Here is a 26,053-nt window from a genome sequence, read left to right as displayed (position 1 = left end):
ATTCCAAATAGCAGTAAACAAGTATCTTTACATCCTCTCCAACACTTTTTATCTTCTGTTTTTGTTGTATTTTATAATAGGCATATTTGTTATGCCTGATTATAGTTTTGATTTGTACTTCCCTGATAAACAGTGAGGTTAAGTTTCATTTCATATGCTTATTGACCATTTGGAGAAATGTCTATTCAGTTCCTTTGTTCATTTAAAATTTACTTATTGGAAAGAGGAAAGCAGAGTGAAAGAGCGCTTCCATCCAGTAGTTGACTCCCCAGACGCCAGCAATGACCAAAGCGGGGCCATGCTGAATGAAGCTGGCAGCTGGGAATTCAATGCATGTGGGAGACTACTTGAGCCATCATCACTGCTTCTTAAGATCCACATTAGCAGGAAGCCAGAATTAGGAGCAAAACCTGAGCTCAAACCCGGCACTCAGCACAGTATTAGAGTGGCTCAATAGTTAGGTCAAATGCCCATATCTGCCCAGTTTTTTTGAAAAAAAAAAAATTTTTTTTATTTATTTGAAAGAGTTACAGAGAGAGGTGGAGTCAGAGACAGAGAGGTCTTCCATCCACTGGTTCCCTCCCTAAATGGACACAATGGCCAGAGCTGAGCCTATCCAAAGCCAGGAGCCAGGAGCCAGGAGCTAGGAACTTCTTCTGAGTCTCCCATGTGGGCGCAGAGGCCCAAGGACTTGGTCCATCCTCTGCTGCTTTCCCAGGCACATTAGCAGAGAGCTGGATCTATAGTGGAGATGCCAAGACTTGAACCAGTGCCCATAAGGGATGTCGGCACTGCAGGATGGGGCTTTAACCTGCTGTGCCACAGTGCTGGCTCCTCTGCCCAATTTTTGAGTAAATTCTTTTTCTCGCCTGAGTTAAAGGAGTCCTCCTGTATTTTGGATATAACCCCTCATCAGATATATGGTTTACAAATATTTTTGCCCATTCCATAGGCTGCCTTCTCACTTTGTTAACTGCTTCCTTCATCAGGCAGAAGCTTTTTAGTTTGATGTGGCTCCATCTGTCTATAGTTGCTTTTTTTTTTTTTTTTTTTTTTTTTTTGCCTGTGCTTTTGGTGCTATAGTCAAGAAATCATTGCCAAGACTAAATGCCAATAAGATTTGTCCTACATTTTCTTCTAAGAGTTTTACAGTTCTAGGTCTTATGTTTAAGTGTTTAATCCATTTTATTTTTGTTGGGGGGGGGTAAGTAGGGACTGGATTTTGTTATTTTGCATGAGGATACCCAACTTTCCCAACATCATTGGTTGATACTACCTTTTCTCCATTGTGTATTGTTGGCACCCTTCACAAAGATCACTTGACTGTATATGCTTGGGTTTATTTCTGGGCTCTCCCTTCTGTTACATTGATCTATGTCTGCTTGATGCCAATTTCATACTGTTTTAATTACTGCAGATTTGTACATATTTTGAGATCAAGAAACGTGATGCCGCCAGCTGTTTTTCCTTCACAAGACTGTTTTGGCTAGTCAGGGTCCTTTGTGGCTCTATATGAATTGCATGATTGCTTTTTCTGCATCTGTAAAAAATGCCATTGGGATTTTGACAAGGTTTGCATTGACTCTGTAAGTTGCTTTGGGTAGTTTGGACATTTTTACAGTATTAAGCATTCCGATCCATAGGGATGGGACATTTTCCCATTTGTGTCTCTTTCAATTTCTTTCATCAACATTTTGTAGTTTCCAACTTACAAGTCTTATACTTCCTTAGTTAACTTTATGCTTAAGTACTTTACTTTTCTGATGATATTCTAAGTGGGAATGGGCTTTTAATTTCTTTTCCTGAGAATCTGTTTTTAGTGTATAGAAATGTAATTTATATTTTGTATGATTTTGCATCCTGCAACTTTATTGAATTTATTAGTTCTAACAGGTTTTTACTTTTTTTTGTTTCCTCAGTGGAGTCTTTAGGCTTTATATATATAAGATCATATCATCTACAAACAGAAATAGCTTTAGTTCTTCTTTTCTGGTTAGGATAGCTTGAATTCTTTTTTCTTGCCTAATTGCCTTCATTTTTAAAATATTTTTCTCCCTGTGGCTTTATAAATCAAGATTGACCTTTGGAAAAAGCCTTTCAGTGCTGTACAGAAGTTGTTATATTGTCTTCTGGTTTGAATAAGTTCTGGCACGTTTGCTGTCACTGTTTCTTTATTAAGTTGATGCATCTTTTTTTTTTTCTTTTTTCCTTTCTGGTTCTTTTGAGTTTTCTAACACTTATTTTCAGAAGCTTGAAATTTATTTGAAAAGCAGAATTACAGAGAAAGAGGGACAGAGAGATCTTCCATCCGCTGGTTTACTCCCTAAATGGCCACAGGGGCTGGGTTTAGGCCAGGCTGAAGCCAGGAGCCAGGAGCTTTTTCCGGGTCTTTTCACATGCGTGCACAGGTCCAAATGCTTGGGCCATCTTCTGCTGCTTTTCCAGACTATTAGCAGGGGGCTGGATCAGAAGTGGAGCAGCCAGGACTCAAAAACCAGCACCCATCTGGTATTACAGTATTACAGGCAGTGGCTACACCCACTACACCACAATGCTGGTCCCAATATAGTGTGTCTTGGTATAATATTTACACTGCTTAAGGTTTGTTGAGATTCTTGGATCAGTATATTTATTGTGGAAACTTTTTAAAAAGATATATTTCTTTATTTTAAAGGCAGAGTTAGAGAGAGAGAGGGAGAGAGAGACAGAGAGAGCTCTTCTATCTGCTGGTTCATTCACCAAATGGTTGCAACAGTCAGGGCTGAGCCAGGCTGAAGCCAGGAGCCAGGAACTTCCTCCAGGTCTCCCACATAGGTGCTGGGGCCCCTCAAGGACTTGGGTCATCTTCCACTGCTTTCCCAGACACACCAGCAAGGAGATGGATTGGAAGTGGAGCAGCCAGGACTCAAACTGGCACTCATATGGGGATGGCAAGCACTGCAGATGGCAGCTTACCTCACCACAGTGCCGGCCCCTGTGAAACTTCTTGACTCCTAACCCTTTGGATTTTTTCCTCACCTTTCTATTTTGGAAGTCAATTACAAGGCTTAGGTTTTGTGATGTTCCATAATTCACTGATGCTGTCCTTTTTGTAGTCTTTTTTTGCTGTTTCAAAAAAATTACTATGCTTTTTCATTCACTACTCTTTTTTTTTTTTTAGCTCCCAATTGGCAATTAATTTCATTCCAGCTATTTCCCATCCCTAGAAGTTCTGTATGGTCTTTTTATTAAAAAAAAAAAAAAAAACTTACTCCATATATCTCTTCATTTCATGTTTTTCTGTACATCCTGTAGCATACTGCTAATAGCTGTTGCTCATCTGCTAATTCCAAGATCTCTCTCCGTCTAAAAACCCATTTCTATTTATTAATTTTTCTCCTGGTTATGGATTGTATTTTCCTGCCTCTTTGGTGTCAGATAATCTCTTACTGTGCGGCAAACACTATGAATTGTATAATGTTGAGTGCTGGGCTTTGTTGTATTCCTTTAAAGCAGAGGTAGGGAACCTTTCCTGCAAGGGTCATCTGGATATTTACAGCATCACTTGTGGGCCACACAAAATTATCAACCTAAAAATTAGCCTCTACAGGTTTGCTGAATTTGGAGTCCTTGCCCACAGTTGCCTTGGTACAGCCAGACCAAATGATTTTGTGGACTTTATACGGTCTGCGGGCTGCATGTTCCTCACCCCTGCTTCAGAGGTTTCTTTTAATACAGCTTGACAAAGAAGGTCCAGAGCAAACCACCACTATAAAGGCACAGTCTTTCAAAAACCTCTGCCCAGGGGCCAGTGCTGTGGCTTAGTGTGTAAAGCTGCCACCTGAGGTGCCGGCATCCCATATGTGCGCCAGTTCATGTCCTGGCTGCTCCACTTCCGATCCAGCTCTCTGCTGTGGCCTGGGAAAGCAGTGGAAGATGGTCCAAGTCCTTGGGACTTTGTAGAGGGAGACCCAGAAGAAGCTCCTGGCTCCCGGCTTTGGATCGGTGCAGCTCCAGCCGTCGCAGCCATCTGGGGAGTGAACCAGTGTGGTGGAAGACCTCTCTCTCTGCCTCTGGCTCTCTGTAACTCTGCCTTTCAAATAAATTAAATAAATAAATAAATCAAAAAAGCCACCTCTGCCCAATGCCCTGTGTGTATTACAAGTCTTTTCTATTCTGGCTGCTGCAATGGAGACTATTCCCAACCTCATGCGAGCGCGGGAATCACTTGCCCCAGTTCTTTCAGTTGATTCTTTCCTCAGCCGTGTGGAGCTTTGTCTCACTGACATGCACACAAATACTTGACCAAAAACTTGAGGAAACTCCTCTGGCATCTGGAGCTTCCGCTCTGGGCAGCCACCTCTTTCTCCAGCTCTCTTGAACTGCATGTCGAGCTGCCCTGGCCTCCCTGTGCTCTGCTGTCTCAGGTGGAGGCTGCTGGACTCCCTCGGTCCCTTGATCCGCACTGCAGCTGATAAACTGCTCTAATCAGCAGCCTGGGGGCAGTCTCAGGGCTCACCCGCTTTCTTCCTCTTCTTCCAGGGATCATGTCCTACAGGGGCTGTTGTCCCATATCTTCTAATTCTTTGGTGCAGGAGAGTAATTACCAAAGCAGTTGATCCTATTCTAAGCCCTTTACATGCAATTAATTTTCAAAATGGACCATTGAATGAGATATTATTATTATGCTCATTTACAAACAAAGAAATTAGGCAAGGAGAAATGAAAAAAATCTCACTTGAACTCATTTACCTGGTAAGTGTCAGGGTTGAAACTTGAACCCAGGAACTCTGGCCTGTGCTTTTAAGCACTATACTATAGTAACTCTCATGCATGTATTGTAATTAGAAAAATCTCTAAGATATAAAGATATTGAAAACAGGGCAGGACGTAGTCCTGGTCTCAAATTCGAAGAAGCGGATGAATGTAAAGCTATGAGCTGTAAGTAGGAGTTATTTTCATACCCACAGAACAGCTTGGGCCTTGACTCAATCAACACAGATTAGGTGTGGGCTGAGGGTACATGTTCCATAAATACTAAGAGACACCTCTTCTAGGGTAGACACCTCTTCTAGGGTAGACAGGAGGGTGAAGCATGCTTCCAAGATAGAACACCCCTTGGAATGACCTTGACAACACTGACATCCCAAAGAGTGATGTGTTCAATTTGCCCAACAAGCCTGAGAGTCAGCAGTTTCCAAGACAGACATGATGTCTAGACAACAAATCAGAGAAGACACTTTGCAATTAGAGAGGCTGCAATGGAGGCAGGAAAGTCAGGGTTCCATAGGAAAAGAGGTAAGTGTTGCTGACTATGTAGAAGGATCACTATCTCACAACTAAAGATAACACTCAGGACGCCTGACTTACTCTCCTTCACAGCGAGGGAGCTGTTGCTATTCATCTTCCTCTTAGAGCCATTCTCTTCTGCCAGTGAACAGGGTCTTCACAGTTCATCAAGTCCTGGCCCTTGCCTCTACAAACATCAGTCTTGCACTCTCCAGAAATGTCAGGAGTTCAGAGGGCAAATGCTACTTTGCATAATCAATGTTTATCACGATCCTTTTGAAAGTAATAACCAAGGTGGCTCCCCACAGAGTGACCCACCCTTTCACGGGTGATTTGTTTTTGACACAATTTCTCACAGGCTGAACTCCTCAATTATATATTAACTCTGTACTGGGCATTCGCTCAGCTAACCACCTCTCAGCTTTTTCCCACAATGGCTTTACAACACTTGTCTTGCTTATCCAGTATGTTGGAGGCAGACTGCATTTTGTGGTTCTATTCTAAGAGATGCTTTTATGCAAACATTCAGTTTTGTAGGTGCCAATGTCTCTTAGCCAATCTATCTTCTTTTGGTGTGATAATGTTTTGGGCTCCTTTTCAGTCTAGGGGTGAAAAATGTACTTTCGATTTGTGCCAGTTCTTGGTTCATTGTCTTGCAGCTCAAAATCACCTTCTTTCTCCTGCTTTGTAACACTAGAGCTAGATTCTACAGGCCGCATTTCCTCCTTTGCCAGCTGGCTTGATACTAGGTTTTGACAGTGAGTGTGGAAAACACAATGCAAGGCTGGAAGAGAAAGAGGGGCCTTTTTCTGCTTTATCCAGCTTGGCTTTTCCCTGCTGTGGCAGGCAGATCAGCGTGCAGTCATCCCAGCCACGCTGCACAGCAGTGGCAGGTTGCCCTTTGCAGTTCAACAGTGGGCACTCCCCAGCACCAGCGCTGCAGGGAGCCTGGTCCTGCAGCAACCAGAACTCTCCTTGAAGGTCTGAATCCAGCTATGCAGGGCCTTTTTCTCCGAGTTTCTAAGCTTCTTGGTTCACTCCTCCCCCAACTCCCCAGAGTTCCACCATTAACTGTCTATCCCTTAGACTTCTTTTGTATCCCTCTTAGGAGTTAACCCGTACAGTCAAGGATTCTTTATTTGAAAAATTTCTGTGATTTGTGTCTCTTGTGTAGACTCCAATTGAAACATCATCTAAGGGCACCTTGGTACAAGATTTTATTTTTGAAAAACAATGACAAGAATAAAGGATTTCCCTATTGGGATGTATGCATGGTGTGTGGGTGCACATGCACACATGTGCACTTGCCATTAATATCAGTTTAATAGTGGCAGTATAGCACAGTGGGTAAGGAACTGAAGCCAAACTGGCCTTGCTGCTTCCTAGCTGTGATGACTTATCCTCAGTCATCTCTAAAGTAGGGACAAATAGGATTGCCAGATAAGTACAATACACCCAGCTAAACTAGAATTTCAAATAAGCAACGATTTGTTAGAATCAATAGCCCCCAAATATCGCACAGGCATGCATCCTGTATTTTTACTTGCTAAATCTAATGGTCATAATATAAAAGGTGAAATGAATTTGTGTACGTGAAGGGCTTGAAGCCAGCCTGACCCCTGACAAGCAGAGCAGTCAGTAGTCCCTTTGTTGCTACAGCGCACTACACCCTTTTCCAGATACTCTGCTGTGAGCTGCAACATTTCAGCCTCACTTTTGCTCCCTCAAACTGCACTGTCCACAGTTGCTCAGCTCCTACCCTTCAAAGCAGCGAGCCTAGGCAATCTCTGGGGCAGAGAGAGTAGGCATCAGTCCATGACTGAGCATCAATCCGTAAGGGAGTCCAACAAAAAGGACACTGTCCTAAAAAGCCACAGCAACTGGCTAAGCTAGTCTGCAATTAGACTGGAGAACAGAGAGGGAATAGATCAGAGACAATTTTTTGTGAGAAATATTTTGAAGCAAAGAAAAACCCAAAACCGCTGAAAACCTGTTTTCTCAGCTCCACTTTCCATGTAGTCCTACAATAGACGCCCTTTTCTTGAGTTACCAACAGTAACCTGCTGCTCTTTGCAAACAGCACACATGTACACACACACACACACCCCACGCACTTTCTCTCTCAATAAATGAGCATTCCCACTACACTGAACAAATCATGTGCCGGGCACTATTTGGTAGGTGGGAAACAAAATTGAGATGCACCATCTCTCTCCCAGAAGGCCTTGGAGGCTAGGAATATAAGGAGGACTTGTATATAGACAAGGAACAACATATTTCCCAGCAGATGTTCTCTTGCTAATTAACTGTGAGATGGAGCAAATTTCTTCCACTAGGCATTGGACCACATCTAAAATGTGGTATAACAGGAATCTTTTGGAGATTACAGTCGTGGAAAGGTAAGAATGCAAACAGAAAGCCCTAGAGAGTAGGGGAAGCAAGCCAGTTTTTTAGTTTAAGGCAATACATGTATGAACGCTGTATTTCTAAAATGTATAGACGTGCAATTCCACATTTGTATATATACACATGTATGCATGCATACAAGCACACACAATTAAAGACATACATGATAAAGACATATTGAAGCTAAGCGGATATGCCCTATCTATAATGCTTAGAAGACAGCCAGACATTTCCCTTGTCAAACATCACAATTTTATGATTTATGCTATGAATGGCTAAATTTTTTTTTTGCATTTAAAAGCAAGGTTTATTTAAGTCAGAGACTTCCAGCCAGAGTGGCCTGGGGGGAGGGGGGCTCCAAGAGAGGAAAAACCCAAAGGGGCTGGTGGCACTGGGGTTTTGAAGCACAATTTTGGGGAAGAAACTGTAAATCAGTACAGGATGGGGACAAACCCAATAAAAGACCTGATTTGTAACCTTTTTATCCTGTCTAGCTTGCTCTGGGTAACACAAAGAGCCATCAGAAGGGTGGAATACCTAATTTCCTTTACAGTAAACTGGGAGCTCAGAAGGACACCAACTCCCTTGCTATTCTCATGGTAACATTGGAAACTCCTAAGCAATGGGGCAGGCACCACTGGTTTGGAGTCCCCTGAAAGAGACAAAGACAGATGGGGACCACCAGCCCGGAAGGGAGTAGTGCTAGGAAGCAGGCACAAGTAGATAAAAAAACACGCTAGAGACCCAGATTCATCGTTGGGAGATTCAGCTAGAGGACTCCCTGAAAAGTGGGAGAAGCCAGCCAACCTATGGTAAGGTTTTGAGCATTCACGGGCTCAGGCTATGTCAAACTTAATGATAACAACCAACCAGAAAATTAGCTGTGTCCCCTAGTGGAACCCAATAGCATGGTTACGAAACAGACTTGCACACAGCACATGTGAGCAGGAGACAACTGCTTTTCCTATTTGAAGAATTCAAAGTGCCACTTCCTCTCTCAAGGCCTTTAGCTCCTTGCAAATATGCAGGACTTATACTGTAGGGATTGGAGTCCCTAGCTTGCTAAATGCAGGTTTCTCACTCCAGCTTGCTTGCTCCAGCTGTAAGGCCATGACAGGCCTCATTCTGGACCGGGAAGGAGGCTGGGTCCTTGAGAACAAAGAAAGTAAGCGCCCCTGGAATTTATGACCTTCTGTCCCCCACAAGCTCCCCTGGAATTTATGGCCCAATGCTTCCCGCCAGTGCCTCCCCGTGCCATCTCCTTTGTGTGGCCTTCCCACCACATAATGTATATAGTCTTTACGTTTAAATGAAGCAATGAACATGTTAGGTCCCAATACCTTGCCATATAGAAAGTAAGCCATAACCTACGTAGGATATGACCTGCACCCTTCTAAGTGTGAGGCTATAAAAACCTCTCTTATGCAAACGAGAGGGCCTTTTGCCTGTGCACTGCTAAAGGACTGTGTGCAGGTAGGGGGTCCCAGCCGGCTGGTAACAAATAAACCTCTGCCTTTGCATCCACGTGACTGTGCCTTGTGCATTGACTGGGAAATTCAGAGTCTACAATACATAGGAATCCCTGACTGAGAAGAGTCTGTACTCTCACAAGAATCTCCCTCAAATATTTCATTCTCTCCTGGGTCGGTCGTTCCAGCCATCCATAATGGCACTCATTATAGCCAAGAATGTGCACATTACATATACAGCATTAACTCATTTAAACATCACAACAGCCCTGGGAGAGGGATTGTTTTACTGATGAAGTAGTACAGGGCAGCCACCCAACTGGTGCTAGAGGCAGGATTTAAACCCAAGCTGTCTGGCTTCAGAGTCTATGTTCCTAATCATTATGCCAATGCTACCTTGGATAGGGCTGTACAGCATTGGCCTTATCCTCAAAGAATTTAAAAGACCGGTGGGTATATTCCCAGAGTCTGTTATTCTTGTAAAACGGGGGCTCCAAGCTCCAGTTCCTCCTGCCCTATCATCTCTCAAGCACGAAGGATGGCAGTGGTAGGCAACCAAGACAAGCACCACCGAAAATCACCTGGATTCCTTTTTCTAATTCCCACTGCAGAGTAAGCCAGTGCCCACTCTAAATGATGACAAGATGAGCTTCTTGGACTTTGTATTAACAAAACCTCAATTGAAGATTTCTCTGGGGTGATTTGATTCAAGAACATGATGGACAAATTAAACCACATTTTCCCAATGAATTACAGTGTAAATTGCAGGGAAAGAATTTATTACTTTCTTTAAACAGATGAATGCGTTTGACAGAAGGCAGGAGATTCACTGAGAGCGCTCAATGCAGAAGGCCCGGGGATAGGGTGAACTGCACGTCTAAGTATTTGCTGCTCTGTACAGCAGCTAAATGCACTCGTAGTCGCAATCCTCCACGACCCAAACCTGATCCAAATCTCCCCCACGGTGGATTTATGACCCGTGATGAGAACAAAATGCAACTGGACAATGAACTAACTCTTCCACTGCCTTCCTTAGGGGCATTTTCAGGGGGCTGGAATGGAAGTGGAGCAGCTGGGACTCGAACCAGCGCCCATATGGGCTGTGGGTGCCACAGGCAGAGGCTTAACCTACTATGCCACAGTGCCAGCCCCTCAGGTGTTACTTTTAAGCACCTCTACAGCTTCTAGTACCTGCAAACCCCCATTCCAATAGAAAACCTGGGGAGCTGCCTGCTTTTTGCAAGCACTGAGCAAGGGCTGTGGGAGGGGCATGAAGGTAAGAGCAGCTGGGATACTAAGGACTGATACTGAATGCCAAGTGGGAATATTCTGTTCCTTACATGATTCAATTTATGTGTCTACTCATTCCAGTGAACAAGATTTGCCACTCCTTCACTGAAGAGTGGCTCACTTCCTTGCAATCTTTTTGGTTTTTAATTTTGCATTTTCCTGAGAGAACTTACAGGCCATTCTACTTAGGTGCCTGGCGTTGAAGTCAGACAAATTAGCTTTTTGACCTTGTACCTCTGCAAACTTTAGTGTGCTTATTTGTAAACTTGTGATGAAGATGAGTTGTAGGGGTAACTGAAATAACATATGCACACATAATTAAAAATTACCAGCTTATTATTAAGGAATTCACGTTCACATGTCTTTTTTTTTTTTTTTAAAGATTTATTTATTTATTTGAGAGGCAGAGTTACCAAGGGAGGGAGAGACAGTGACAGAGGTCTTCCATCTGCTGGTTCGCTCCCCAAACTGCCATAAACAACCAGAGCTGGGTTGATCCAAAGCCAGGAGCCAGGAGTCAGGAGCTTCTTCTAGGTCTCCCACGCAGGTGCAGGGGCCCAAGCAGTTGGGCCATCTTCCAGTTTTCCCAGGCGCATTAGCAGGGAGCTGGATCAGAAGTGAAACAGCTGGGACTTGAACCGGTGCCACAGGTGGAGACTTAACCTACTATATCACAGCACTGCCTCTCTGGTGTTATTTTAAGAGCTGTGTTGCCAAAGAAAGGTAAAATGGTGTAGTAACAACGCAAGTATACCCAGACTACCAAAATCTTTGAGCAAAAAGAGATTCTAGAGATCACTTGGGATGAGAGAGGTGCTGACAGGAAGAAAAGGGTAGAAAAGGGTAGAAAAGTAAGGTGAGGAACTGAGCAATTCCAAAGACAAATTTCATCTGAATTTTCAGTGTTCCACTCTAAAAATCTTTCTTGAGTATCCACTAGGTACAAGGCATCATGCTAGAGATTCATTGCTCTAAAGATGGGTAGAGCTTAGTAGGGGAGGCGGGAAGAGCCCACCTTGTGCCAAGACTCATGAGGGGACATTTCTAAGTATAAGCACATGCGTGCCTCAAGGAAGATCAACTGAGCATCCTTTCTAATCAGACCTGTCAAGCTGTCTCGTCCATTTGCTTGTCTTGCCTGTTGTTCAAGATCCTCAAGGCAAGAATCCAAGGCTGCCTTTGGCCACCAATTCTGTCTCAAACTCTAACAGGCAATTCTTTCCGAGTTCCAACTAAAACATACTGTATAGTAAAGCAGTGCCCCCCCAACTGTGGCTTCACTTTCTGTGCCTTCAGTAACTCACAGCCAGCTGCAATTTGAAAATATTCAAATGGAATATTTGGAAATAAATGGAAAATTCCAGAAAAATCCTCAAGTTTTAAACTGCATACCTTTCTGAGCAGAGTGATGAAACCTGGCATGATTCTGCTCAGTCCCATTGGGGTGTGAACCCTCTCTTTGTGCAGTGGACCCTCATGGTCCATACCACCAGCCCATCACTCATTTAGCAGCTGTCTCAGTTGCCAGATCCTCTGTCAGTTACCATGGTGCCTTTGCTTCTGTAACCCTTATTTTATACAAGGATGGCCCCAAAGTACAAGAGTAGTTGTGCTGCCCATTTGGATATGTCAAAGAAAGCAACAGAAAAGGCTTCCTTTACGTCAAAAGGAAAAATTCTAATTTAATAAGAATCATATACTGAGGTTACTAAGATCTACAGCAGCAAGAATGGATATTTTATCTATGAAATTGTGAAGAAGGTAAAAGAAAGTCACACTACTTTTGCTGTCACATCTCAAAAAGCAAAAGTTATGGCCATGGTCTAAGTGCTTAGCTGATATGGAAAAGGCATTCAATTTGTGGGTGGAAGACATGAACAGAAATATATTCTGATTGATGGCAATGAGGTTCAGTGCTGCCTACAGTTTCAGGCATCTGCGGGGGGTCTTGGAGCGTATCTCCCAAGGATAAGCGGGCCTGCTGTCGTCTGGATCCAGTTCCTCTGGTCTGTTCTCCAGGATGAAGAGCAGCTGGCCACTGTCTTCTGCGTAATAACCCCCTAGGGGCTAGAGACTGTTAGTAAGCTCCTCTGGAGCTCTAGGTCCATTATCCATCACAGACTGATGAGAAAACAGGATGCAGTCACTGAGCTTCATTTTCACAGCAAATGAGCTCCCGTGGGAATGTAGTGATGGAGGACAGTGCAAGTTGCCGTTGGCCAGGGACAAGAAGTGGGGCAGGCAGCTGCAGATGGTCACTGACTTTCTCCCAGGGACAGTAAATACGCTGGGACGTATCCTGGGAAACACTTCATCACCAGCAATTCCCACAGAAATCGATTCTAAAACTTCAGTTTTTAGAGGAAAGGGGAAGTTTGCTCCCTGTCCAGATATTCAGTCACGTTAAGTAAACCAGGTGATGAAATAAAGAAACGGAGAAAATCAAGAACGTACTTTAATTCAATCCTAATTTGATTTCATACTATCAGTTTTTAAAAAGACACACTTACTTATGCATCAATCATGCCTTTTATTTTCAGTATTTTACAGTGCGTTGACATCTTGGGAGCCCTGTTGGCCAGGGACACTGCCCCTCCCAGGGCTCATTTCCAGGGACAGCAAAGAACGCCTGAGTGGGCCTTTCATTTGCAAGGCAGCCAGTCCAAAGGCCACATCCCCGACATCGCCTTTCCCTAACTTTCATATGGCAAGCCAATACTGCCCCTGTCCCAAGTCACCCAGGCCAGGCGCCAGACAGCTAGACAGCCAGACGAGCCCACTTCTAACTCAGAGCCTGCTGGGATTCTTCAAGCTCTCCAATCCTGATTGGTCACATTGCCTCCCTTCTCACCCACAGGAAAGGCTCAGGACACGCTGTTTCCCACGGATGGCACCCCTTCTCCTGGGACGTGTAAGTAATAAGACCCCTTTCATGGCACGGACCTCCCTGTGTCTGTCACCTGACCTCAGCAGACTAAAACACCGATCATTATGTCTCACAGTTCTGGAAGCTGGGGAGCCCAAGATCAAGGTGCCAGCAGCTGGGCAGCTGAGGGCCTTCCTGCTGCATCTTCACATGGCAGAGGGCAGGAGACAATGAGCTCACTCCCACCAGCCCTGTTTAGGCAGCGTTAACCCTTTAATGAAGGGGGAGCCCTCACGACCTAAACACCTTGTGAAAAGCTCCCAACAATGCTAGGGGATCAAGTTCCCAGCGTCTGAATTTGGAGAGTGCAGAAACATCCAAAACTTGCACTGTAGGGCCAGTGCTGTGGCTCAGCAGGTTAAGCTGCCATCTGCAGTGCCAGCATCCCACATGGGAACTGGTTCCAGTCCCAGCTGCTCCACTTCTGACCCAGCTCTCTGCTAAGGCACCCGGAAAAGCAGCAGAGCAGGGCCCAAGTGATTGGGCCCCTACGCCCACACGGGAGACCCAGATGAAGCTCCTGGCTCCTGGCTTCAGCCTGGCCCAGTCCTGGCTGTTGTGGCCATTTGGAGAATAAATCAGCAAATGGAATATCTTTTTCCTCTCTCTCTGTCTCTTCCTCTCTCGCTGTAACTCTTTCAAATAAATAAATCTTTAAGGAAACGTTTTTTTTTTTTTTTTAACTGCACTCGTTACAATCTTGAAATAATTTATCACGCCTTAAATCTCTTGAATAATATCCCTCAAATGGTAGTAATTTCAAACCACAAAATATTGAATACTGTTGGGATAGCAAGTCCACTGCTGCAGTAGTAACTTCCAATCCCAGAAATGCTTTACAATTGTAAATACTGACCATTAAGTTTCTTTATATGTTTATACTTCCTTCAAAATGTCGGTTTTCAAGAGGTACTCAGAAGGTAGCTCATTTATCATTTCCCTAATGATTTTCAGACAGATGGATCCCTTCTGCCCCTGAAGAAATCTGAAGAGAAACTAGATTTTTGTTGAGTAGAATAGTGTTTACATGGTATGCAAATGTATTATTCCCTTGCTATCATCAAAACAGAAAACATTCATGGACTTGCTTCTCAAGTTCTTTGTCAGAATTTCCATCATCCTGTTTTGCTTTTCTTTCTTATTTTCCATATTGTGCAGTCAGTGCTCAGTTTCTACCTCTGTTTCTTTCCAGGTACTTAACCTTTAAGATGAAAGGATTTTGTTTTAATCCACTTCCCTTCTCTTCCAAAAGCCAACAGCATTTTGTTTGCATTACAGCTGGTCTGCTGAGCCCAGACGGCCATGAAAACCTTCAGAGAATACATTCCATTTTACAGATAGGGGAAGCAGAAGTCTTGGTTAAGTGTCTTCGTTGAAATTACACAGCCGTAAAAACTGAATCCAAGACTTGCGCCTTCTGGGCAACTGATGGGAATCATGATTATGTGGACTGAACGTGCCCCCCCAAAACTCGTGCTGTAACCCTAACCCCCGGTGAGGTGGTACTTGAGGTGGCACGGTCATCACAGGGATGAGACGGGAGCTAGGAGAGTCCGCTCACTCCTGCTCTCCGCCAGGCGATGACACGAGGAGGAGACAGCCGTCCGAATCGGGAAGCAAGACTTCACAACACATTCATCTGCTGGCACCACTTTGATCTTGGACATCCCAGCCTCCAAAACCATGGGAAATAAATTCTGCCATTGAAGCCCCGTGGTTGTTATTCCTGAAAAGCATAACACCTAGTCTGGCTAGAGGTAGAAAGATAGATACAATGGTCTTTTAGGGTTTTCTATCTGAATGCATTTTCTAATATACTGTTACAGATTAATATAGTGATTAAATATATTTTCAGGTAGGTCTGGGTTACTTTAACCCAAAACTCAGTGTATTCCTACATATTTATTACAGCCCTCTATACTTGCCTAATAGCATAAACACAAACTTTTTTTTTTTTTTTTTTTTTCAATCTGAAAGGCATAGTCACAGAGAGGCAGAGACAGAAAGAGATCTTTCATCTATTGGTTCACTCTTCAAACGGTCACAATGGCTGAGGCTGGGCCAGGCCAAATCCAGGAACCTGGAACTTCATCCAGGTCTCCCATATGGGTGGCAGGAGCCCAAGCACTTGGGCCATCCTCTGCTGGCTCCCAGGCCATTAGCAGAGAGCTGGATCAGAAGCAGAGTGCCCAGGACAGGAACCAGCGCTCTTATGGGATGTGGGCATCAAAGGCATTAGCTAAACTCACTGTACAACACTGGCCCCCTACCATAAACATTTTTATCTGCTTTTTGGTAGACTGAGATGGCTAATAATTGGGCAACAAAATTAATATTAAAAATATTTCTTGAAGATGGAAGAGTGGGTCAATACCAGTGAGACAAAATTAACAGGAATACTTCCTCCCTTCCTGAAGTCACAGTCCTTTTCCCAATGGAAGGACTTCCAGCAATTTATTACAATTGCTTTAAACCCTCAATTCTCCTTCACATTACACCGTAAGTGCTTTCCCATGTCACTAAATATTCCTCTGGAAGATTATTTCCACAGGCCCATGCTATTCTTCCTTACGTATGTACCATAATATATTTAACATTTTCTTACTTTTGGCCAGGTATATTGCTTCCAATTATGTACACATACATTATGCTACAATGATCATCCTTTTATATAAAAATAAATGAACAAATGTAAAGGCCTTTGTCTAGGCTTAAAAAGTTAATCATATGATTACAGATTCTATTTTTCTGGTTTTCCAGCATTTGTAGAATAAAAAAAAAAAAAAACTAGAATTTGTTTGTTGTTTATAAGTGTAATATTTCCCAACTGCACAATCAATATGGTGTTCAGATCAGGGAGGCGTTGGTCCCACAGTCCCCTGTGCTAGTCACATTATATCTGAAGTACTGTATCTGTTCCAGATGTCAGCCCTCACAAGCAACATGGACAAATATTTATTAATGTTCAATACAATGTGATCATTATCAGAGGAGGGATAGCTGCAAGAAGCCATTTAACCTTGAAAAGAAGGCCTAAAGTGATGAGATCCTAGATTTCAAATATAGGAAGAGAGACGGGTGGGGAGAGACTCACTCCAATGCCTGACAGCTGTTTGAGGCAGATTTTAGATGCGGCTGAGAGCAGTTAACAGCAAAACCCCCAAAAGCTAGGGACACTCGAATGGCCTTCTAATGTCTTCTTCCTGCTAAGGACCATGAGACTGGACAGCCTGGCTGAAGTCAGAAACAGTCTGTGTGGAAAGCTGGTCTCTCCTCCTTACCACACCTGGGCCTCAGCATTCTTTAAGATCCCACCTCTGCCTCTGATTGATCTCAACGTTAGGTGAATTCAACTACTTCTATAGCTTTAACATCCTTTTTTCAAAAGATGGCTTTTAAATCTCTCTCTAGCCCCAACTTTCCTCTTGGGCTCCGTTATCATCTAGTGAAGTCTTTTCAAATGTAATGCATCAGAATCAGGGTTAATTATCTTCCTGTGCTCATTAGTCAGGACTCATGGCTGCATGTGTCAGATTTCCCTTTCCATCTGGTTACCTGGCAATTTCCTTCAAGACACAGGTAGGCAGCCGCCTCACCCTTAGGTCACAGGATTACCCTCTCTGGGATAACTGATCCCTTGCCCTTTCTTGTTTCCTGACACTGAATCCACATCTATGCCCAGCACGCATCACATGGAATGATACACGGTCTCTTCACTAGGGCAAGGACCCCCTTCATTCGTCTTTGAAGTTGGTCCCAGCACGGGGCCTGGCATGTGGTTACTGGCACACAGTGATGGTCAATAAATGTTTAATGATCAAAGTAACAATGACATTTTTCTAATTTTTAAGATTTGCTTTGATAACTAAACCACATACTAACAGTGTGAAGGCTTCCTTCTTTCCTTTCAGAAACCAGAGTGGATTAAAGGATAATGAATGTGTTAATTTGGTTCCATTATGTTCACGTAACACTTCAGATTGATTAAATGCTATTGTAGCACTCACCACCCAGCACTGTCATGCTTCTGAAGCATTTTCCCTGTCATTTTAGTCCAAAATGTAGAGAGATTTCACCTTCCCAGGGTTTGAAAGCATATACTACCCCACTGGAAGGTAAATGAACAAGGTACCAGTAAAGCCGTCTACACGTGAGACGATTCATTAGCCTATGCCAATAAATGTTTTTAGTTTTCTTCCAAGAATAGATTTCAAGGGCAAAGATCCCAAATAGTTGTGAGGTTTGCAGCAAGTCAATTGTTGTTATTAAAGAAGCAGCTTTATTTGCGAGTGATACAGCTCCGCTGGAGCACTGGAGTTTACTGCCGTTCCATCCTGCCCATTTGCCTTCTTAGCTGGGAGAAAGGAATAAAGCTCACCTCGCTGCACCCTGCCAGCCCAGCGTACGCTCTCTGCTGTAGCAGTGATTCACTGCTGAGTTGTGCCAATTACATATGTATGTGCTGCATCACACATACATATGGGAGAATCCCTCAAGATCTAAGTGCACCTGTGAGGATATGATTTCTTCCTGTGAACATCATCTGATCTATATGGGCACAAGGGTATACCATGCCTCTCCGTAGGAGTACTTTCTTTCTTTTTTTTTAAAGATCAATTCATTTGAAAGGCAGAGTGAAGAGAGAGATCTTCTATCTGCTGGTTCACTCCCCAAATGGCTACAACATCCAGGACTATGCAGAGCTGTAGTCAGGAACCAGGAACTCCACACAGGACTCCCACATGGGTAGCCAAGGGCCCAAACACTTGGCTATCTTCTGCTGCCTTCCCGGGCACAATAGCAGGGAGCTGGATTGAAGCAAAGAAGCCAGGATTCGAACCAGCACTCCAGCATGGAACGCGGGTTGTCACAGGTGGCGCCACAGTATCAGCCCCACTGTCTTTCCCCTGGTTAGTAGACTGGGCTCCCAAAGGTCATCTGGCAAGAGGCAGGGCCAACTTTCTTAAAACAACTCCAGTTGCACTAAAAACACCTCCATCTCGGCCACTTTGTCCTTCACTGTTTGTTTATTGGTTAGTTTTTTGACTACCTTTGTGGCCCAAGCCTGATCCTAAGCTCGGAGGACTATGAACACCAGCGGCTCTGCAGAGCTGGTATCGGACTTCCATTATGAGGCACTGAGACAGCAGAAGGGGAGCAGGAGCTGTGCATCCCAGAACGTTAGAGCTAGAAGGCGCTTCAGACTATCCCCCATCTTACAGATGTGGAAAAGAGAAGACCCGACTTGCCGAGCTGGCAGAAGAGCCAAGGCTAGATTCCAGGTTAGCATAATTATTGCAAAACCTAAGGATACAAATGTGGGTGTTCAACGCACGGGGCTAGGTTCCATCAGAACAGAGGAATAACTCAGTCTGACCCAGAATGATTTTATAGAACAATGATGGGGGGGGGGGGGAATACTCAACTGAAGTCCACGGCAATCAGACATTGCTCCTACTGATGCCGGCAGTGCAAGGGTACAAGAGAAATCCAGAACCCTACTGTTCTTACCCACAACCCAGCCCTGCCCCCATCCCATTAACGATTGTCTGGGATTGGTAAGTTACAGATATGGAAGCCAGAAATGGACAGAAAGGACTTTACAGATCTATTCTGTAGGTTGTCTGGTCTTTCTCTGGCTTGGTTTTTCTCTCTTGCATCCCAAACTCCTTATGTTTCTTCAGAGGTTAAGGTTAATGGTGAGATCTTACACCATAGCAGTGCAGAATGACTTCTCCTTGATCATGCTGGCCTTTGACTGTGGCCCCTCAGAGGCCCAGCTAGCAGTATTTATTGTATCCAAGTATTGGGCAACTAGCATACGTGAAAACAGACTCTGCTTCGGGTCATTCTCACAACAGCATTAAAAGGCAAGGAAGCCACAGTCCTGATCAAATCTTCCAAGTCTACATAGCTAGGACACAGAAAATCTGGGTCCATCCCTAGGACAGTCTGACTTTAAAACCTATGGTTTTCATTAAAATATATTGTTTTTCAAACATAAGATTCTATGACATGGATCTTTTAAAAATATAAACCTTATGATATGTATTTTTTATGAATAATGTCAGCACTAAGATCTTTGATATATTACCCCAATGCAACAAGGTTACACTGAAAGATCACCAAACTCAGAACTAGAGTACACAGGGTCTATGCCTTAGAACTAGAGTACACAGGGTCTATGCCTTAGAACTAGAGTACGCAGGGTCTATGCCTTAGAACTAGAGTACGCAGGGTCTATGCCTTGGGACTAGAGTACACAGGGTCTATGCCTTGGAACCATAGTACACAGGGTCTATGCCTTGGAACTATAATAAACAGAGTCTATGCCTTGGAACCATAGTACACAGGGTCTATGACTTGGAACTGGAGTACACAGGGTCTATGCTAGCTCTGATGTTGCAAGATGGCCTCCAGCACTCAATTTTTCCTGTCCTCTACAGTGGCAAATTATTATCTGATCTCACCTTGATTTTGTCGGAACAGAATAAAAATCACATGTTAAAAAATCTGTACCGCACCAAGTTCAACTGATGTCCTCAGATTTTGAGAGAAGTGTTTCAGAAATGTGTGATGTTGTTATGTCAGAGGTGCCAATTTTAATCTATGTTTATGGCCCATTTTTTGACATACATTTTTTTAAACAGCAGAGAATAACAAATTTTAGACTACACATTGTATTTGAGAGGTTAACTTTAGGTCTGTCTGGTTGAGGCCATGAGGGTGGTATATAAAGTCAGTTGAAAATAGATCTTGGTAAAAAATAAGAGTGGATATAAGAGGGGGAGGAGGAAGAGGGGTTGGGAGTATGGGAAGGAGGGTGGGCATGGTGGGAAGAATCACCATGTTCCTAAAGTTATAATTATAAAGTATATGAAGTTTTTAACTATAAAACTGCATACATTCCTATGAACTTATTTCTAAGGGTACAGTTTAAAAATTCACCATGAGACCCCTACTCACCTTAAGCTGGGTGGTGAGAATACCATCTTAAGTGTTAAAATGATCATACAAATAGGATTAACCATTTGGTAACAATAATAGAATTAAAAAGGAGTGAATATTCCAACATGGGAAGCAGTCCACACAGCAGCCTCATAGAATGACAACTGCTTTAAATAGCACTCTGACCTCAGAATCAGCCCTTAAGGCATTCTGATATGGCTGAAAAGCTCATGAGAGCATTTCAGGCATGGAAAGCCAAGTCACTGAAGCAAAAAATGTCCTACATGAAGGATCTCAGTGGGTAAGACCCCAGTTGAAAGAAGTGTTCATCAAAGAAGGAGGTACTTTTTCTCTGAAGGGAGGAGAGAACTTTTACTTTGCTTATAGCCTTCTCTAAATACTGACAGAGTTTGTGGATTCAAAAGCCTTCTATAGCCTAGGCAGCTCATGTCAAGAGCCTTGGGTGATCACTGACGCCACACATAAGAGTGTTAACTGTTAAATTAACAACAAGAGTAACTGTACACTAACTTCCCATGCAAGTCTTCTGTCCTCAAAGAGTTGTATTAGAGCTATGTCTAAGAGTTCCCAAAAGATGTATCATTCTTGGGTGCTTCATTAGTTAATTGAGTTTATTAAAAAAAGGAGATAGAAGTCAAATTAACTTCAAGATGCAGTGACTTTGAACAGCCCTTGTCTTCAACTGTTGAGAACAGTTTTTTTGTTTTGTTTTGTTTGTTTTTAACTGAAAATTTTAACTGAAAATTTTTGAACTCTACTTAGCATAGAGTTGGTTTTCTGAAATATAAAGTTAATTGAAAATGGATCTTATTGAAGAATGGGACTGGGAGAGGGAGGAGGAGGAGGGGTGGGAGAGGTGATAGGAAGGTGAGTATGGTGGGAAGAATCACTATATTCCTAAAGTTGTACTTATGAAATGCATAAAGTTGGTATCCCTTAAATAAAAGGTTTCTTTAGGAGGAAAAACAAAGATGCAGTGACTTTGACCAGCTCCTGTCTTGGACTGTTGAGGAACAGTTTTTTGTTTTTTTTTTTTCTTACAATTTGTTGAACTCTTTACAGAGTTAATTATATGTGTATAAAGTTAATCAAAAATACATCTTAGTAAAAAATAAGAATGGGAATAAGAGAGGGAGGAGGAAGAAGGATGGGAATGTGGCTAGGAGGATGGGTACAATGGAAATAATCACTATATTCCTAAAGTCATATTTATGAAAAGCATGAAATTTATATTCCTTAAGTAAAAGGTTTCTGGGGGAAAAAAAGTCCAGCGAGGAAGAAAGAAACATTATGAGAATACTTACTTACTTAATTAATTTAAATGCTTAATTAATTTAAAGATTTTTACACACACACACACACACACACCCTTTTTTTGAGAGGCAGACAGGGAGAGAAGCAAATAGAGTGCTCCTATCCACTGGTTCACTCCCCAGATGCCTTCAGTGGCCACTGGAGGGGGCTGCTGAAGCCAGGACCTGGAAACCAAGTTCATCTCCATGTGGGTGGCAGAATTACTTGAACCATCACTCCTGCCTCCTGGAGTCTGCATTAGCAGGAAGCTTAAGTCCAGATCCAGAGCCAGGAATTGAACCCATTTCAAACATAGGTCAAACAGCCCCCCCAGGGTGAGTCCTTTAAACATTAATACTGGTGAAGACACTGAAATAGCTGTCCGTCCCTGCTATGTCAATGAAATAAAAAATAAGAGCTGCAGAATCTGGCTCATACACAATCATGTGCAATCAACAGCAGACTGCATATATGCTGGAGCTGGAAAATTGCCCTCACCTGGTGACACCACAGCCATCACGATATCCTAGTGTGACAGTACTCTTGTTTGTGTGATACTGATGACGATACATCTACTGCACTACTGACATAAAAGTATAGTATACATACATGCAGTATGTATAGTTCATAACACTCGATAATAAACAACTGTTACTAATTTATGTATCTGCTATACTATCATTGTTAGAGTGCATTGGTTCTACTAAAAAATGTTTACAGTGAAACAATGTCACATGTTGCCAGTCTGATGTATGCTATCTAGGTTTGTGTTAAGTATATTCTCTGATGTATACAAAACATTGAAATTGCCCAATGATGCAGTTCTCAGAACATACCCCCTGGCTAAGCAATGCATGAATTAACTATTAAGGTTGTTAAAATAAATATACCATACTCTTAAAAAATAAAAAGGTACTCACTTTTTCTAGCAATTATTATAATTAGGATAAATCCCTATATAGGTGGATTTGAACAAGGACTGTTCTACCTGATGACAAAGGATCCCTTCTGCAGGATCCTTTTAGCCTCTTCTCTAAAATTAACAGAGCAACTCAGGGCCCAGATTTTATTGTGCTAATTCTGAAGTAAGATGCTGCCATCTAGTGTTTGTTACTCTCACACACAACAGCCTCCACAACACTGATCTTACTAGGATACCCCAGTAAGGTAGTCTTTGTCCTTTAGCAGGACAAAATAGACCTAAATGTCGAATCCACACAGAAAATGGAACCAATATTGTGTACTGAATTAGAATATCCTTTTTAAGAATGTAAGAAAAGCCAGTACAGTGCTGAGACAGAGAACCCAGAGTCTGCTTGCACCATACATGGGTTGCCTATCAAGGAGGGCTAACAGAACACACAGGGAACTTGTTCTGTGTGCATTTAATGGTATGCAGAGGCCCACATGGTTGCACAGGCAGGGAGAGACTATCTATCAAAGTATGAGTCAATTTTGTAATGCTGAGCATTGTCTACTGTAGGCAGTTTCTGGCCATTGGGAGGAGATACATAAAGGCCGGACTGCTTTGTGGGAAAAGTAAAGAAGGCATTTAAGCTACCAAAATGGTTGAGTGAAACAGTCATTACATTTCTTTTTATCCTAGACTGAGTTCCTCAGAGGTTGTGGCCTATGTTACCCAAAGTGGCTAGTATGTGGTAGATAATGAATGGATATAGTCACTTACAATTTCCATGAAGGAAGAAAACTAGCCCCAATAAAAATTAGACAAGAAAGAATAAGAGCAACTCCTGACATCTGAACACCGGCCTGGTCCTCCTGGCTGAGCCATGTTATTCTATTGACCTTAAATTCTCTCACAGAAGACCAACCTCAGACAAGGCTACTCTGAGACCACAACAAAATGAGACCAAACAAGAACACTTAATAATTATGTCTAACCACAGACAAAAACAAGGTCATTCTGTCACCCCCAGGACACCAAACATCCCTTCTTTCAGCCAAAATCACTGGTTGTGTCTCCTTTACCAGAGATAGCTTATCCTCAGCTAGTCTTCTCTCCTCTAGATCAACTTTACAGACATGCCACATCATAGAATTAATCGAGTGCAATCCCAACTCCTTAGAGCCCCCTAAATCTCTGAACCAAACCTCAGATCCTATGGTTGCTCTGATACTCTTTCACTGGGATACCACGTAGTCCTCCCTGGTGATACAACACGTGATACACCTGACTGGCTTCATGTCCAGGGCTAAACTACCAGTCTTTGGCTGAATGGTACAGACTAATACCAAGGGAAAAATAACTCAAATGTATTATGAGGTTCTGTGATAGTTGTACAAGTCTGCATGGATTCCAAATGTTCTTTGATAAACTTATGTTTAAGTCCATTTTCCACAAACTTTTTGAAGTACCTTTGTATAATACCTGGTGACACTGAGGCTTAAACGATGTATAGGTATTACTTCACCAAAATCCCACAACCCTCTGGGGTTGGCATATCATCCAGTGTTACAGATGAGGAGACAGAAGCACAAAGAGGTTAAGTAACCTCCCCAAGGTCAGACAACTGGTAAGTGGCACAGTGAGAAATCAACCTGTACATGTGACTCCAGAGCCCATGCTTCAAATGAAGAGTTTTCAAGAGAGGAGGGAGGAATGTGAGTGTGTGTCCTAGGGGTGGCAGGAAAGCATGAGCGAAGGCAGGGAGACAGGAAAGAATCCCTCCACCTTACAAGCATCTTCATTCCTTTATAAGCTGTATAAAAACCTATAGAATCCATTTTCCTCTCTCCATGTAACCACTTAGTGTTGGTTCCAGTTTCTTTACAATTGACCCCTAGGGCAAGGTGCAAGGGTTGGGAGCAACACAGTTTGAATGACTTTGATTTTGCCATTGAGTTTTAATGATTGAAAAAATGTTCCAGCCTGCCTCTACCCATACCTTACTTTTCTCATCTCCCCGAGGCCTTGTATGGCACAGACGGACGTGGCCAGGGGGCCACAGAACCATCCTTCCACTTCACACCAGCTCCGTATCCCAACATCATTCCTCGGAGACGCCTCCTCCAGGTCCCCAGGATAGGTGAGACCCCTGTCACAGGCTCTCACAGAGCCCTGCACTTCCCCTGTCATAAAGCGCACATCACTCCTGGTACGGTTTGATCTGTCCTGCTGGACTGGCAGTTCTCTGAGAGCACAGGCCACGCTGGACTCGTTTACTGCCTGGCACAGCTGAACTGGAAGGGGAGCGGGGGCTCTGACCAGTGGCAGAGTTTCAAGGAAAGCCAAGTCAATTCTTTTTCCTTTCTACTGAAGTCCTTGCTTCTTTTCTCTCAATTGTGATCCCTGCTCATGTACTTTCTTGACCCAAACTCAAGAACCATCCCCAGTCAGGTCAGATGCTGCCTAGAGAACTCTAGGTGTGCTTCATCTAGTCTTTTTTCTTTTACAACAGCCTGACTGGTCTTTCATGAACTTCACCTCCGAAAAGGAACCGTCCCCATCTGGTGAGTTAGCCAAGGCCACACCTAGTCTAGTAGCCAGAAATAAAACCACATCAGTTGGCTCCCTAGTTGGCGCCAGATTTCTTAAAGGAACACAGGAGAGGGAATGATCACTGAGGTCACTGATCATCCAGGTCACTGATCCTTTGGGAGCGTTAATCAAACGCGGCTTGTAATGCCTGCAGCTGCCAGGTGTTATCTAGGAAACATGAACGTGTAAGGAGCCCTTCAGGCACTCATATTAAAAAAACAAAAACAAAAAAAAACACACACAAGTGTAGTCTGCATTTATACTTAATGTTGCAAAAAATGATCTCATTCAAACCAGGGGGTGTGACTCTCCTAACCGGGTTTACCACAGTGGCACCAGCCCCAGTCAGAATCAGTCCTAACCTCTCACAGAGGGCACAGCAAAGCTAAGCAGCTGCAGACAACACCAATTTTTTCTGGCATAAAACTTATGTTCTCATCTTGTGAGAAACCACTTAAAAAGGAGTACAACCAGGGCTAAATTCTTGAGATACGCAGCCACACAGAGAAGAGTTCAAATGAAAGCCAAGTCTCTAATCTGCAGAGTTAAAGAATGAAAAGTCAAGCAATTAAATCTGAAAAAATGGATTACATAATCTCATGGGGGGGCAGTTTGGATCTCGTATAGCAAGGAATTCACTGTCTGGGTGGTAGGCACACCTCAAGCATCTTTTTACCTGGGATGGATTAAGCACAGCTCAGTGTAGGAATGGAAGGGGAAGGAGGGAGAGCCAGCTTCCATCCTAGAGTTAATGAAGACATGAGACGTAAAACAACTTGGCCAAAAAGTGAAGGTTAAAAGATGAACTTTGAAATCTTTCTTATTTAGGGCTCCTCTCTCCCAGTGTATCCCACTCACACGAATCGAGCAGCCCCATTATAACTGGGTAGTTCATATTTCTTCAAAACATTCCTTTGCTCCACCTGTGTTGCC

At 43.2% G+C, this 26,053-nt stretch overlaps 1 protein-coding gene across 6 annotated transcripts in view; it reads right to left on the bottom strand.

The window, feature by feature from the left end:
* Positions 1–26,053, bottom strand: part of CRACR2A (calcium release activated channel regulator 2A) — a 212,075-nt gene that overhangs the window by 181,828 nt on the left and 4,194 nt on the right. The window lies entirely within an intron of this gene.

This window comes from Oryctolagus cuniculus, chromosome 9, assembly GCF_964237555.1.
Source record: "Oryctolagus cuniculus chromosome 9, mOryCun1.1, whole genome shotgun sequence".
NCBI classification, from domain to species: Eukaryota; Metazoa; Chordata; class Mammalia; order Lagomorpha; family Leporidae; genus Oryctolagus; species Oryctolagus cuniculus.
Note: the sequence above shows the minus strand (reverse complement) of the source record. Positions and strands in the feature narration are given on the sequence as shown.